The sequence below is a fragment of the Neolamprologus brichardi genome, chromosome 18 (assembly GCF_056152115.1).
Source record: "Neolamprologus brichardi isolate AB-2024 chromosome 18, ASM5615211v1, whole genome shotgun sequence".
In the NCBI taxonomy this organism is placed as follows: Eukaryota; Metazoa; Chordata; class Actinopteri; order Cichliformes; family Cichlidae; genus Neolamprologus; species Neolamprologus brichardi.
In genome coordinates, this window is record NC_142121.1 from 13,694,451 (window position 1) to 13,709,146 (window position 14,696).

Genomic DNA, 14,696 nt, shown 5'->3' on the forward strand with positions numbered 1-14,696 from the left:
ACAACACGTTCAACGTTTGGCAATCTCAGTGATCTTCATGAGTCACAGTTCTCTGGTAAAGAGTTGCTTCTAAATGACCTCTCCCTCGATGATCAAGTACGGATTTTATGTAACCCAGATTTTGCCTTCCAGTTTTGGTGAATCAGATGCTTTTGACTGGTGAAATGAAGGTTTTTGAATATAAAAGCGTAGACACGTGCACATCGTCTAAAGTGCAAAAACACATTTAGATAGATGTTTACTTAAATTTTCAGTTAAACTTAATAAAGTGGCTGGTATGTACAATGCTTATGAGTGTATTTTACTGCCTGTATTGATCATAAGTCAGGTATACAGGAGTCAAAAGAGGTTTTGTAAGACTTTTCACTCAGACTGCTCCTTCACTTTAGTCAGGGCTGACCTTTGCAAGCTGTTTACAAATACCAAAGAATTATATGTGGGCATATTTGCTGTGGTCTGTATTCATGGGTTTTCACTGATTCTGCATGACTGAACCACAGAATGGCCAGTGTGTTGTGTTTGTTTTAAACTGTGTAATTACACATAGAGCCCATCATGAAGTGTGCAACACTTTAGTGACTAAACTCATATAAAAAAGGTTGGATGACTTTTTTTAAGAAGTTTTTTTTTAAGGTTTTAATGAAAAACAAAGGTTTGTAGACCACAAATGGACTAATGTGATGTGTTTATTAAATGTCAGGTGAATTTTTAACAGACCTCACAAAATCAACAATGTCTTCTTTTATTTTTTACTTTTTAAACTAGATGGAAGAGGAGAAATGGGGTTAATTGTGCCACCTCGTTAGAAACAAAGGATGCAATTTCGAAGGGGTAAACATGTTTTTCAGAGTTTAGTTAAAAACAGAAAACAACACTGCCTCTCTTGTGGCCTTTATAGTGGAATATAATTTAACTCCCTTGCTATCAGCAATATGTTTAAAGCCTCGGTTTATTAGAGAGGGTGTTGCTGCTCATACAAGCTGAATACAAAAACAAACTGGTTGCAATAATTACTGCAGTGATTTCTGTTCTCATACAGTTTCAGTCTTCTTGAACAAGCATCAGACAATTTGTGTGTTTAACCATATTTTCTCTCCAAAAGTCAGCGATAATGAGGGACCTGTGAGCATCAACCACAGGACAGGACCTTCATTTACGGGCCAAAGTAACTCTAACAAGTCCCTCGATTCCTCAGAAAAAACTGTTTCCTATTAGACTTCATTGTTATCAGTCTCGTCCCAATTTCAATCATTTGGTTGTGATACTACCCTCCAAGATTGCTCCAAATCACAGTTTTGGCATTTATTTCTACTTTGTGGAACCAGGCGTCTGCTTTCTATCAACATGTCGGTCCTCTTTTCTTTTTGCTTTTTCTTCTCCAGACTGAGTGAGTGCATATGCAAGAAATGGCATCCCAGAGATCTTCATGTTTGTTGTCTATTTGGCCATCTGTTGCGGTCTGGTCCAGAAGAGGGCGCCATTTATTTTTTTGTTTGTGTGTTTGTTTGGGGGTTTTCCATCTTTAAATGCAGCCCCCCTTTTTCAGAGGCTCAAAACTTTACAATATGGTCATATATCCATTATTGACAGGATATATGTCAATATAACTTTAAATATACGTTTTTAATACTTGGAAATCATTTCTAGTAAAAGACTAACTGAAATCTAAAGATCATGGACACATCACCAAATGCTGTGTTTATTCCCCTGAGATCTGAGCTCTGCTCGGCCTGGAGCCAAAATGTCCCTCGATTGTAAAGGTGGAAAATGATTCTCCTGTGATGGTTTGATGTTCAGAAACAGTTTTTGTCAACCATGGAAATAATTCTGTCATCCACATTTTCGTTTGAGATCTTTCAGGCCTTTAAGTGTTTGGACAAGACATCCTGTCCATCCTTGTCCTGAGTTGGACAAGACATTTATTCTTTTCAGGAATGAACCAGAGTGTTGATTCGGTCCCTCCTAATGTTCTTTGCTGCCTCTGTTAGGTTTATCTTGTTTTGCTCAGACTAGCGATGGCTTTCCTTATGCATAGATTTAAAGTAGCTCCAGTAACTTATAATAACAATAATGTAGTTTTCCAGACCGGTTGTGTAACACTGCAGAGCCCTTGGCGTTGCAGGGTTTTGTTGATCCCGTCATTTGTGAGCTGTGAGTCAGGAGCGAGGCTGTTTACAGCCATGTAGCTGAAACTGCCTTGATCAGGCTCTGTGCTCTCTCGCATGTAAACTCCACACAGAAATGGCCCCAGACTGGATTCAAACCCAGAAAGCAGCATTGTTTGAATAGTTACTTTAAAATGAACTTAACGGCTCTTTTACATACAGACAACTTTAATGCGATTAAGTTGATGTGTTATGCCTTCAAATTTACACATTACTAACCCTACATCTCATCTGTTTCTTTGGATGTGTTGTAGGCTTGAATGATAGAAACTGGCATATAAAAAAGGCAGTCTGTTTCCATTCTGTCTTAAATCAATTTAATCAAAAATTTGGAAATAACTGTTTTATTTATTTTTTTACTTGTGCTGTTCCTGCTGTCCAAACATTTTCCAGGCTATTGTTTATGTTTATTCTTCATTAGTCACTCATCCCCAGCAGAGCTGCAGCATTTTTTTTTTAAACATTTCCCATCTCTTCAGGCCTGGAGCGTCACGTACATCAGTTGGCTAATGTTCATCTTACTCATCTGGTCCTGCCTGCTGTGCCTGAAGCTAGACCGGAGACCGGCTGCCTTGTGGCCTGTGGCAGCACACTGATAGTTCTGGACTACATGTGGAGTTTGGACATGAACATGAACACGTTCATCTAATTTTTGGCAGCTAAAATTCATAGCCAAATACTTTGAAACTTTCCAACTAAATATCAAAGCAGTCACTAAACTTGATATTTAGCTTGGCAACCTGCAATCTGAAAACACAGCGTGGTTTAAATACGTGCAAGGATTTCAATTGCAGTCTGTATTGTTTTTTTTTCTGAAACAATTTCACTACCAAACTGAGACGTGCCGAAGGCCATTTAATAAAATAAGACTGTAGTTATCCATTGTGCTCCAGAAGATGGTCAAGTTTTAATAATAATAATAATGGATTGGATTTATATAGCGCTTATCAAGGCACCCAAAGCACTTTACAATGCCACTATTCATTCACTCTCGCATTCACACACTGGTGGAGGCAAGCTACGGTTGTAGCCACAGCTGCCCTGGGGCAGACTGACAGAAGCGAGGCTGCCATATCGCGCCATTGGCCCCTCTGGCCAACACCAGTAGGCGGTAGGTGAAGTGTCTTGCCCAAGGACACAACGACCAGGACAGAGAGCCCGGGGATCGAACCGGCTTACAGATACGCTTCCCAACTCCCTGAGCCACGGTCAGTTTTAGTGTTTTTTGACATGTGTTGGAATAACTCTGAGGCTTTCATGTTTCCAGTTTCTCAATTATGTCTCACTACAAACCTGAAACTGCCTGAAAATGGTTCTTTTTCTTTTGGTTCACCTAGATTTCTGCTTCCCCCCCAAATGGTTTATATGTGTTTATTAATTTTAGGAATATAGATGCAACTGTATTTCACACCTTTGTTAAACTGTTTTATGTTTATTTGATGGCCAGATAAATAAAGTATGGGTAATTAGTTAAGCAATAATTTGACAAACTCAATTCTCATTTCCGACATATAAAGAATATCTCCTCTTATTATTCTGACCATCAGCATTTTGCTTCCACAGAGTTAAAGTAAACTATGTCTCATCTCTTTTTAAACATTTATTGTGCGTAGGTCCTTTGCATGAGGACCTTCTGGTTACTGCTGAGACAGACGCTTACAGAGAGACAGAAGAAAAACAAAAGGAGACAGCACTGGTCTCTCAGACGTTCGTGTGAAGCCAGGCTGGACCACATACAGCCCGCTTTGATCTTGGGTGTGCCAGACCAGTGAAACTACTCTTTCTGTCCACGTAAAGAAGTTTAACTACACATTTAATCTCTGAGGTATCTTTAAATGAGAAAAAAAGTGCATATTCAACAGTACGTCTCAGTTTTTCCACATGATAAAGAAAAGGAGTAAATTAGAGAATTCTGTGGACACAGCTCTTTGGGTTTAAATTGTAAGAAATTACTGTGCAAAACAACAGAAAGATTCTGCTAGCTCATTGTCCAGACTGTCCTGTAATTATAAAACAGAAATCTTTTGTTTGTTTGTTTTAATAATGTGGATCTACTTAATCTACTTAAAAACAAAACAAAGCATTTTTTACAGAACTTTATTAGTAGAAAAAACTATAAAAGTCCAAAATGTATTTTCTAAAGCTGCCCAGTGGACCAGATTGTCATCTATGGTGTGCTGATTGTGGTCCCTGGGCCTTATATTTGTCACCCCTGATGTAGAGGATCAGAAGAAGGAGCAGGGTAAGCCCGTTGCTCTTTTTTTTTTTTAAACTTACAATAAGATATAAACTGTTTAATATGGGTTACAGGCAAAGTTAATAAACTAATTATGTTAAAGACAATGAAAGATATGGACAAATATTATATTACATGCAGGTATAAGAACTAGAACATAATGGGGCTGAAAAATTTACTTCATCTGTTTATTTTATTTGTGTCTGATCATAACAGGACAGGCTGTGCTTTCCAAAACAAAAAGAAAAAGGGGATGAAAAAGAGACAAAAAGTAAATGAGTTAAAAAGAATCCACTGAGATCTTCTAGGTGATGATGTTCCTGTTTTGTGTGGTATCAGGTACCAAAAAATACCGGACAATGATCAGGCTTTCTTTGTTTTTTCATATGCACCAAAAACCCAGCAGACCTTGAATGTGACACTACTCATCCCATTTTTGTCACACCCTGTTAAATGCCTCTTTTGATCGTCTGTTCTCATCGGTGATTGCGTGCTTTATTGTTCAGCTGTGTGTCATAACATCCTCACTTCACAGTCTGTGGCATGGGCCTTTTAACTTTATTGTTGTTTTTGTGGATTCCCCGTTGTTCTGCTGTCACTTGCTCAGCTCAACTTCCTGTTGCTTCTCTCTGTGAGCTGTTGCCGCCTTTCCTCTGTCATCTGTTTCATTCACGGTAAATTGATTCATGGGTTCTATTTAATCGTTGGGTATCTGCTCGCTTTTGCCATGCATCACCATCCCAGTTCATCTCTGAATTTAAGCGTCTTCCTCCTTTACCTCCCACTCTGACTTGTTCCTGATGCTTTGTTTTTGGTGGTGCTTTACATTAAGAATATAACTAACCTTGCTTCTAAAGTTCAGGTATTCTGCATGGCAAGTTCATTTTGTCTTTCTTTTTGTTTTGCCCGTAGCCAAATTCTTACCCTCTTTTAATCCTTTTTCAAATAAAATCTCTCTACTTCTGACAGACAACCTCTTTCTCATGCATGTTTGGAATCTGCAAGAAGTTCCTCCTCCAGTGGCTTTCTGATGATCCACACCCTGATCTGTCCACTGAACCCCAGAAAATTACCCCCTTCCTGAAAAAGCTCCCTTCCCCCAAAACCACTGGAGTCCTGCAGCCAGTTTGTGTGGATCTTGACAAATCTCCATGGATCTATTCTAGTTTCTCTCCTCACTGTGTATAATGACTTCTGTGTAACTATACTGGCCTGAGAAGCATCAAAGGAAAAAAAAAAACACTCAAATAAGTAAGTGTGACCACAAAATGGCAAAATGTTCGCCTTGACATGCAGCCAGTGCGTGCAGCCAAGCCTGAACTTTGACATGGCTCCATTATTGCCTGAGAACACATTAAAGTTTTAATGTCTTAATGCGATTATTTATCAGCTGCTCAAAGATCAGACACCATGAAATCAACACAGATTGTTTTAAGGAATGCAGCAGAAACGATTACAGCTTTTTGTTTAAAATGTCGGGTGAAACGCTGCTCTGCTGAGTCATTTGTACTATGTGTGTAGCATTTATGTACTTATGAGGACAGAATACCTGTAGGAAATTTACTGAAAATATACATTAAACACAGTACGAAAAAGTTAAAAAGCCCGTCAAATGTTAGAAAGTTACTCAGAATTATATTGGCTTAAGTCAGGCTTACGTGATCCAGTGACTCCAGCCCTCGAGGGTCGGTGTCCACGTGTCCCTGCTGCTACTTTATATTTTCTAATATGAAGTCAGAACGGCAAGAACCAAAATTAAACACAAAAAAAGAAAATCAGCATCTATCTATCCATCCATCTATCCATGTTATGTCTATCCAGATATACATAACATTAGACAACAACATAATGTATGAAAGTATGAAACAACATGAATGCCAAAAGTGTCACTTTATTGAACCATTTTAGGTGAAATAAAGAGTACAGGGCTCTTTGGTCTTCTGTTTTTTGTGTGAATTGTTTTGCTTTTCCCTTCTTTTTTGTCTGTTTGTGTCTGGATTGCTTGGATTTGTAAAGTGTTCAACAAATTTAGTAGACCACCTGTCGTAAAACAGGAAAGCACAAACATTTCTAATTCTTTTACTTGTTTAAAACTAAAACAAATTATATTGTTGTTATTGTGTATTAGGCAAATAATAAACTGAATTCACATTTTTATTCCCGAATTTGACTTCTGGAGAAGTCTGAAATTAATCAAGCACAACATTCAACCACTGAAACATCTTTTTTTCTGTTCAGGGATGTAACGTGTAGTGTAATTTGAAATCTTAATCAAAAAATAATAATGGGCTCTACTCGTTTTTTCTGTTTTTCATAACAACAATATTTTAGCTTTAAAATTATAATTCTAGTTAAAGAGCGCATACTGGTGGATTAACCACGACAGAAACAAAAACAATTACTTTGGTAATTACCAGTACTGTTAATTACATGTTTCTTGAGTAATAATAAAAAATAATAATGGGGGGAAAACGGAAAAAAGTTGCCAGCTCCAGTTTATATATATTCTTAAATACTGTAATGACAAAGTTGCCAAAAGTTACAGAATTTCAGTGTGGTAGTGGGTGAAAAACGCAACCACTACATAACATTTCATAAGCAACGCATAAACCAGAAGATGAAGGACAAATTACACGGACACGCTGCTGATCAGCAGCACCAGCGGCGATTATTAACCCGGTCACAGAGCCGGTATGGAAACCTCGATCTTGATGATCTTCATGTTTGATTGGACGTCAGATCTTCGCTGTTATAATTTGGGACGAGCTCTCCTTTAGTCTGCGTGACAAGACTAAAGGATTGACCCCGACGTGATTTGAACACGCAACCTTCTGATCTGGAGTCAGACGCGCTACCGTTGCGCCACGAGGTCGTCGGTTCTGCCTGCGTCGCCCCCCCTCACCCCCCACCACACAACAACAACGGAATAAAAATAAAAAATGTGTGTGTGCGTGTGCGCGCGTGTGACGAACGTGATCATTTATAGAAATTCACCACAGGACTGTCTGCTTTCCTGAGGAACGTTAGTCCTTAGCTCAACACTAAGAGCCCACGTGGAGCTCTGCAGCTGAAGCAACAAGAAGTGTCATAAAAACAACAATCGTGAAAGAGAACAGTCCAAAGACTGTCCGTGGTTCTAAATTGCTTATATTGTGAGTGTGAGTGGGTCTCTGTTAGTCCACTGGCCCTATTGCAGCTGGGATAACTGGGATCTGCTAAAGAACTGCAAGGTGCAGGTGACCGCCACTCCCTGAGCCTGGCTCTGCTGGAAGTTTCTTCCTGTTAAAAGGGAGGGGGGGTTGTCATATGATTGTTGGAGTTTTTTCTGCTTTCTTTTTATTATTGTAGGACCTTGACCATATAATAGAAAGCATCTTGAGGCAACTGTTGTTATAATTTGGTGTTATAAAAATCAAATGGAATTGCACTGAATTGAAGCGTGTAGGTGAGTGGACTCGAAACTCTACTTTCCTTATTTATTTATTTACATTTCCTGTACAGCATGGTGAGATATTCTATTCAGTCTTATCAAAAACAATCTAAATTAAAAGCCCTGTTTGGATTTCATTGTTTGCTGCTTGTTGTTAAATTGAACCCTAAAATGTTTGTTTTTTTAGTGTAAATCAGCGTGGTCTTTATTTTGACCCCACAGACAAATCACAGTGAACTGAAAATGTAGAATTATTGTGCATACACAGAAATTAAAACTACTGAAAGACTTTACAATTTGCATTCACAGATTTCATCAGTTTCACCTGTAATTAGAATACCTTTCAAACGGACTCCTTAAAGTAACTTAATTTTAACAAAAATTTGACATCAGTTCCACTGCTTCTCACTCATGGAGAGAAACTGAAACAGTTTGCAATAGCTGATAATTATGCACAATATTTGTATTGTGCTGCCTGGTTTTTATCGTGTAAAGATATTTATTAGGTTTCATCAAATGAATTTTAATGACATACAGGGCTGTGTTCCAGCTCATGATGACTTCTGTGAGCTCCCCAGTGATGACACTGAGAGACTCTCTGCTTTGTTTTCCTGCTGTTGCAGAGATGAGTCCTTATGAGCTGCTACTTTCTCCACGTGGTGGCGTATCACATCAAAAAACATCACAGACCCTCGCTTCTGTACACTCGAATGAGCCCGACAGCCACATAAAGCCAGTCAGGTCACAGGTTTGATGCTGGACTAACTATATTTGTGTAGCACACATATAACATAGTTACACTCTGGCATAAGGTAATATTTAAAAAAGCCAAAACATCTTTGTCTTACAAACTAACATTCCACAAAACTGGCCTAAAGATAACCTCAAGTGTTGACCATAAAACTGAAAAACTCCTCCGTGTAGAGAGCGATCTGTCAAAGTTGAATTTTTTGGGAATTTGGGAGGTCAGCAACTATCTTACTGATGACTGCAGCAAGACAGTTTAATAAGAAGACTGTGGTTTACTTTCAAGACCCAAAAAGAACTAAGAAAACGTCTTTGTAATCTGATGCCAGAACGATCGATTCAAGAACAGGACGGAGTCTGCTGTGTTGTTGCCACAGTTCTTCAGAACATCCTAAAGGACGTTTTCTTACGTGTGACACACACAGGCACACAAACTTAGACAAACATCCGAGTCATTCCATTCCTTCCCCCCTGGAAACATCTCCTGAGGTCTCCAACCTTACACCTCCTTAATGGTCACACAATGCCAAGCATTTGCTGGAAAAACAAACAATGATGGTATCATCCTCACATCATATTAATGTACTTTGTCAAAGAGTTGTGTTTCACTTTTAATTTTTAAAGAATGGTTATGTAATGCATCAGGTAAATGTGAAACTTGTTTTTCTATGTGTTCTTGAGCTTTTTTCCTATTTAAATGCTTCTCTATGTAAGCAGTGCTGGTCACTGATTTCATGCCGCAGCAAATAAAGTAACTCAACAGGCCCGTATGACTTCACCATGGTAACAATGGAGTATATAATCATGCATTTCTCACTCACTGTCATGCTTCCCGCTTTGACTGGCAGTCCAATTATGAGCCGAGCCAAGGTGCAGATGAGGATGGTAAAGTAGTGTCTAAGTGCATGAACATCTTGCTGATGGATTCAAGGAATACAAACAAGGACAATCAAAGACTCCCTCATCTTGACCTTGCACCTATAACTGCAGAGGCAGGCCTTAACGTCCCCTGCGCTCTAAGGAGAGTGGCCCAAAGACTGCCCCCAGCCTGAAGAAGAGAAATACCTTTTTGCTGAGGTACTTGAAGGCCTCTGCTCTTAGATCCAGATCCAAGCGACAAACTACAGGCCCCACCCTGCAGGAAAGACATTGTTCCCCCTTCTTGGGAGACCTGACAGGGGTTTGTGAGTAGAGTTGTGAGGATACGATAAACGCGGGTTAGACTAAATTTAAATTAATTGTTAAATTTACATTCAATAGTTAATTCATGTTATGGATGCTCCCTCCATGGGACTCTGGAAGAAGGAAATTGCAGTCTCTCTAGGCCTGGAAAGACTAACATATATTGCCAAGGGCAAACAATGGGACTTTGTGAATATGTGGAAGCCATATATGGATATTTTAGGGAGTGGAGGTGAAGGACATTTATGAAAAAGAAGGAAAAGAAGAAGGGAAGGAAGGGAAAATCTTGTCTATCCTAACCCATTGTATTTTTGTATTACTGTGAGAACTATGCTCATTTCTACATTTGAATGTGATGTAGGCAGGTTTGATGTATGGATGGGTGTGTGAATGTGAGGGTGTTCAAGATGTGTTTGTATTGTACTATAAAAAATTTCAATAAAAATATATGGAAAAAAATAGTTGATTCATGTTCATTTATTGCATTTATAACTGTTAAGCTGATTTTCACTAATCTCTGCAACTTCTGCAAGCATCGGCATCCTCTCCTCAATAATATGAAGTATTTCAGATTAGAGAGACGCAATAATGAACCAAAGTGCTTTCATGTGGTTGGCTAATAGGAGTGCTTATGATAAGGTTGCAGGAGAAACTTTGGGAAGAAGATTAATCTGAATATTTCACCCTTGATTAGACAGAAAAGCTAATGACACGGCTTTAATGTAAACGGGGGCCTCTGTACTGAGGTAACAACAGTCCCACCTGAGATCCTAAAATACAGTTATAATGAAAAACATTATGCCATAACAAACATATTTAACTGGCACCACTTTAAAATGAGTCTGGAAATCAAGATGAAGGATTAAAAACTGAGAATGAGCAGTCTGGGAAATGAGAAAGTGCTTATGTGTTTTCCCTTGTTTCTGGTCCTCCTGGGTGCTCGCCAGCATTCCTGTGGATGACTTGCTTGTAGTTTGACTAATGTGTCCTTTCAAGGGAAACTGACAAGTTTGTCACTGGTTATCTGGTGGAAAACATGCTATCAGAAGGAACTAGCTATGCAATGAAATGAAGTCAGAACACTCAGCAGTAACTGTGCAACAGGCTACCTATCTTTGGATGAATAACCAACAGTAATCCATGTTTTTTGCTCTTACAAATGTCAACCATTCTTCAATCACATTTTGTCTGTTTGCGGCGGTGTAGAGAGGAAAAACTACAAAGCCTACAAAAACTCTGTCGCTCTCCAACAAATTATAGACCTTAGTGTAAATGCCAGTCATGACTATTAAACATGTCTATGGCTGGAGTTTGCTAAAGCTAACATTGATGAATGATACAGCCTGGATAGTAAGTTACTCTGTCACACCAACACATACAGTCTAATTTAGAGAGAAGTAAAGAAAGCTGTTTGTGAATATAACTTAAAGACATAAAAACAACAATCAGCCCTCTTATAACAGTAGTCTCGTAGGAAGTACAAACACATGTAAAGTTGTATGTCAGTGTCTTAAATTTAATTTTTATTTAAAGTTTTTTTCTTCTAAGCTCACATGTCGAAAAACACAAAGTAAGATAAAAGCACATTAGCTCATTTTAGCTGATTATGATCAACTATTAAATTTGGTTCAATTACAGATAACCAGACACGAGTCATTAAGGAGGCTTTTGATCAGATAAATATTTCTCTACATTAAAGTTTTTCCTCAATCGATTTGGCTCACAGCAGAAAAATCATTCTCACCACTTTATTTGAAATTCTAAAAAACAGTTAAGACATTTTTCATAACACAGACTCACCTGTGTAAAAGACACCAAAACAATCAAAACCTTTTTTACATTTGTCAAAACATGAACCGTCAGTAAATCACACAAAACCATTCACGACTGAGTCATCCATTTTGTTTCTCAAAACTTTACTGACTTTGGAAAGACTGCAGTAAAAATGTCAGTATTGTAAAATGAAATGTGAAGGATTTTTTTTGAAGCATTATAAAATTATTGAAATTGAGAAAAAACAAAAATAGCATCAGAAAACAAAGAAAATATGCAATCTGAGAACAGCACAGACTACTGTATAGTCTGTACGCCTGTTCCACTGATTATCAGAGTAATCTAAATATCTAATCAGCCTTTTGCATCGGCAGCAACTCAAAGCATTTAGTCGTGTAGTCATGGTCAAGACAGTCTGCTGAAATTCAAACTGAGCATCAGAATAAGGAAGAAATATGATGATGTCAGACGGGATGATGTGAGTATTTCAGACTTTGTTGATGTACTGGGAATTTTTCCGCACCACCACCACATTCACCTGGGTGAAAACACTTTGTTGATGTCAGAGGACTTCAAACTGATAGGAAGACAACAGTAGCTCATTAACCACTCGTTACAAACAGAAAAGTATCTCTGAAAGTTCAACAGATCTGACCTCGAAGCAGGCGGGCTACAGCCCCACCTGTCAGCTAAGAACAGGAAACCAAGGCAACATTTCATACAGACCCAATGTGGGACATATCATTACAGCTTAATTTCAAAAACATCTTACCAGCATGAATGGAAGCTTAAGTTTTCTTTTGTACTTTTCTTGGCTGCGTAGTTTTTTGCACACATGTGTATTCACAGTTTTTCTGTCAAGACATCTGTCTCTTATTTGGAGTTTCAGAAAGCATGCTTGCAACCATCGTTCAGTTAATCATACTTTTGATTTGAGACAGTTTCACTTTTCTTAACTGGAGCCAATCAAATTAGTATGTATAATAATTAAAATTATATTAATTAAATTCAAAAGGCTAAACTTTTATGTTTTAAATTTGTTTTTTACACACATTTCGTGTAAAGTGTAAAGAAAAAAAAATGGCGAGCTTTTTTGTTTTATTTTGAAATTTTGAAATTTTGCTATCTCATAGCATATATATTTGGACTTGTCATTTTTAAACAACAACAACAACAACAACAACAACAACAACAACAACAATAATAATAATAATAATAATAATAATAATAATAATAATAATAATAATAATAATAAAGGCTGTTCTCTTTTCAATTGTCCCAGCAAGCACAGTACCACAAGAGCTTAATTGAGCTGAGGCACCATTAAAGGAGACTTATTCCGCTTATTCTTGGATGCCAGTAGAGGAGCTTTCCATGTGTAAATAGTTCATAATTATCTTATTATTTTCATGTTATACTGAGCCTTTGTGCAAACCCCCATCATTTATTTTAGCTTGGCTGCCTTCAAGCCAGCTTTCTTCTGATTGTCTGCTTGTTTTAAAGAAATGATTTGAACAGCAGGTGGGCGGGGCTCGTGTGCCTGCAATGACTGCGTGAAGAAAATGTTCTTGAAGGGACGATAAACAGACGCAAGAATAGAAAGAAAACTGTCTGAAACAGTGTTCAAAGCAGCCTGGTGAAACAGCTTTGTGGTCACAGGCATAATTTGGAGTTGCACTGTTAAAAAACGTGTCCATTCTAGCAGAAAATAAGGAAAATCACAAGATCTTTCATTTAAGGACAGTTGTAAGAGAATCTATTTTGTGTTTTCAGGTTGCATATTTGTAGGAATATGAAACAAGGCCAGCTCTGTCCAAATGCCACTGGGTAATTTGAGATAGTCCCAACTTTTTGAGTGTGCGATGAATACAGCTTTGCTTTATTGATATAAAAAGCACATAAAGTTGTGCCACCTTAAATCACAGGACAAGTAAAGTTGTTCAGCAGCAGTTTGGAGGCCTTCTGGGGTGGCTGTAGCTCAGGAGGTAGAGCAGGTCACCTACTGATCGGAAGGTTGGTGGTTCGATCCTTGGCTCCTCCAGTCTGCATGTCAGGTATCCTTGGGCAAGATACTAACCCCAAGTTGCTCTCCGATGCATCCATCGGAGTGTGAATGTAGTTAGATAGCACTAAGTATAGATAAAGTGCTTGTGAGAATGTGTGTGATTGGGTGAATGTGGCATGTTGTATAGAGCGCTTTGAGTGCTCCGAGAGAGTAGAAAAGCGCTATATAAGAATCAGTCCATTTACCATTACCATTCTTTTCCAGAGTACAAATCTAATGTTGTGAGTTAAAATAATTTTATTATGTTAATATATATGAAATATAGAAAAGGGGATTCCTTTGTTGGTCAAGTATTAAAATCCTTTTATCAGTTTTCTGCTTTCATTATGAAATTCTTTGTTTTACTTTTAACTCAGTCGTCAACAATTGAACATCTTTGAAATAGAAACCAGTACTGGGGCCAGTGTGCATTTTGTATGCTCAGCAGGAAACTTTTAAATAACACACTCAGCTCCCAGTTACAATTACATTACACTTAATGGAGTGCACATGATTGGTTAGGTTATATTGGAGAATATGAAGCTCTCAACAAGATTATTATGTTACAGGATGATGCTGAACTTCAGTGAGATCTATTTTTTTGTGTGGGGAATGGGTGTACACAATTGTTTGTACTTTAAATGAGTAAAGATTGGATGTGCATTAGGCACCTGATAAACTCTGAACAGGAAGTCTATAATTCAGCATGCTATTTGCCACATGATCCATCTTTAGATTGTGGTTGTTCTGATTATGCTGAGCAGCTCATGTTCAGCAGTAAGAGTAGAAAGAGGCACTTGTGGTGTTAAATATAGGAGATGGGTTCTAGAAATTACTTTCATAATTGCTGCTGGGTCCCAACCGTGGCTGGAGTGATATAAACACAAACATCAAAGCGGAATATCAAAATGAGAATAAGACTTTGTTTACAGAAAAATTCACTTCTATGTGTTTCAAATGGCAATTTCCAAATTAAGTACACATTTGGGTCAACTGTTATTTTTATTTTATTTTATTTTTTTAAAAAAAGATATAAATATACAGTGATAAGCTTTAATGTAGATTCTTCCTGCGTTCGACTGAGGACCTGTTCAGAATGAATCCTAATAAATCACAGAA

At 38.0% G+C, this 14,696-nt stretch overlaps 1 non-coding gene across 1 annotated transcript; it reads right to left on the bottom strand.

Moving 5' to 3' along the window:
• Positions 1 to 7,201: 7,201 nt before the first annotated feature.
• On the bottom strand, positions 7,202 to 7,273 carry trnaw-cca (transfer RNA tryptophan (anticodon CCA)). Its single transcript has one exon. It is a non-coding gene; the product is annotated as a tRNA-Trp (tRNA).
• Positions 7,274 to 14,696: the final 7,423 nt, after the last annotated feature.